The following is a 2,651-nucleotide window of genomic DNA, read 5'->3' as shown; positions in this document are numbered from 1 at the left end:
TGGCCAACTCAGTGGCATCCCAGCACATCAGGTGACACCCCAAAGGGCCCAAACCCATCACACCCACTTAATCTGATACCCTGTCTCCAACACTGGCCAGCACCAGGAACTTCAGAGAAAGCTGCAATTATGCAATGACCTAAAGTGGAAGCGTCTTCCTAATCTCAGGCTAGTTGGGCCTGCTTTTCAGATGTACTGAGCACTCACAGCACCCACTGACTTTAGCTGACATTGTGAATGCTCAGCAACTTTGAAAATCCGGGTCTTAGTGATTGGTTTATGCCTTGAAACATGAGGTTTATTTTCCTTATATTTGTCCTATGCAACTGTAATGTTCTCAACTAGATAAATGTCTGCTCCTTTTTTGATCCTACGAAACTCTTGGCAATGAGTTCCATAGGAAACAGTGTTTTGTTTCCAGTTTATCACTTTGAAATGTATTGTCTTTCAATTTTGTTGCCTAGATTCTTGTTCTCATATTATGAGAGGGGAAAGCAGAATTCTCGACTTGCTTTCTCTAGGCCATTCATTATTTTGTGTACCTCTCTCGGATCCTCTCTAATTTGTCTCCTCTCTTAACAGTCCCATTATCTGCTGTTTGGATGGAGGCAGGGGAGCAGACTGTAGTCTTGATTTCATCCTGGTATCACTGTCTTGTCTTGTTAGGTTTGGCCTTAGGGATTTTTTCTTAGATATAGATTTTATAGGATTAACTACTTTCGCTTTAAGAGCCTGGCTGGACATAGCTCAGAATCAGCAATCCAGACCTCAAGCAGCTGAGCAGCAAAAGGCTGTAGAATGAGGTTGACTGCTGGATTGTTGAGACAGCCCCTTTATTTGACATGCTATATCAGATAGGAGGAGATGCTGATCTGGTTTGAAGCACAACAGGAGGAGATGCTTTGACATTATGGAGCTGGTACATTCTAATTAAATTAACCAGGAACTCCAGCTGACACTCCAGGAATCTGAGTTAGTGGGAACAGGAAACTATAATATGGAGAAGGCCCCAGTAAATTAGCATTGATGCAGAATGAAAATCTTTTATTCAGAATGCTTTGTAAAGTAAATGACAACTGTACCTTGACTTATGCTATGAGGAAGACAAAGATTGAGTGCCAACTCCAATGCTGAATTTTGTAAGTATTATCGACTTAGCTCACACCCTTAATGCCATCTGCCCATCCTTCCAATCCAATACGAAGTGCAAGAAATCTGCCTGAAAAGACAGCTCTTGCTCCCCTGCTGACTGGCAGTTAGAACTCCCTTTGTGATATGATTTGACAGGCAGTCTTGACAGTGGATTCCGAGCATCATAAGCATATGAACTGTCAGCAAATGCAAACATCCATCCATCACACGTCCTCCATCTGTGATATCCAGGAGGCAGCCAGGGAGGCGTGCAGAAGAGAATGGGAGCAGGAGAATATATGCTCAGTACTTGGCTTTAATGCACGTTTTCTAGGGAATGGTTGGGGTGTGATCTTGTCAAAGAGATGGGCATGAACCATGTCCTCAGGTGTGAACATCCCTGAATTTAGGAGGGTTGAAATCTTAGTACATATCCCTATTTTAATTTCCCAGCTCTACCCCTGCATTTTTGGGGATGCATTTGATTAGAGTGGGGCTTTTACACTTTGGACCCATTCCTTCTCAGAAATTTAAGATTAGTCAGGCCTGGTTTAATGCGTGGATGGAAGATCTCCATAGAAAAACGAGGGCCTGGTGTGAGAACTCAGTGGCCCAGTTTTCAAAGAGGCGACTGCTCAAGTGCACATGTGCACTTGTGCATTAGCCTGACTTAGGCACACAAAGCTCCTGGTGCATGTGCATCCTGGCAATTTGCATGCATCAGACAGGCACACTCAGAAATGGCTGTGCACTGCTTTGAAAATTTGGAGCACTAGAACTCATCCTTCCTGCATGGTGCTGGGGGACACTGTGTTGCTGAGGGTGCAGTCTTTCTGATGAGATGCCAAATCAAGGTTCTGACCACTTGTAGTCTCAAAGACACCGTAAAACTTTCCCCAAGAGTGGAGGTCCTATCCTTGGTGTCCTCACCTAATTCCAGCTTGAGTAATTATGTTCTCCCTAAATTTTCCCTTCTTTTTCAACAGGATACAATGATCCCCCTTATTTCTGCTTTCCAGCATTCTAGGAAGTTGGGATGGCAGTAGGAGGGGAGACCCCTTGCGTTTGACAGATGGAGCAGGGGAGAAAAGAAGCTTGTGGGTTGAGAGGTGGCAGCAAGGGAAGGATAAGAGCCTCTGAGTTCCGTTTGGGAAGGAGAGAAGTCAGCTGTTTGGACAGGGGAGAGAAGGGGAGTTTGTAGGTTGGACAGCCTAATCTTGTGAGAGATGAGTGCCCCAAACTGCTCTTTGAAGACAGCGATGAGTGTGGGTGGTCAACTCCTCTCGGGATCAGGTGCCTAGAGGAGCCTCTTAAGGCCCTCTTTCAGGTTGACTGATTTTGATGGAAGCACAATTGAACTCTTTAGGCTGGATTTTGCTACCCTTGATCCCTCTGAGAACATCTTGCACAGCTACAACCAGTGCTGTTTGTCCCTTCCTGTGTTCCTTCTCTTCTCTGATAAACCAGAGAGCAGCTCATTCTTTCATTCTTGGACACATAAGAGGAGACACATGAACAAG

The sequence above is a fragment of the Dermochelys coriacea genome, chromosome 1 (genome assembly GCF_009764565.3).
Source record: "Dermochelys coriacea isolate rDerCor1 chromosome 1, rDerCor1.pri.v4, whole genome shotgun sequence".
NCBI lineage: Eukaryota > Metazoa > Chordata > Testudines > Dermochelyidae > Dermochelys > Dermochelys coriacea.
Note: the sequence above shows the minus strand (reverse complement) of the source record.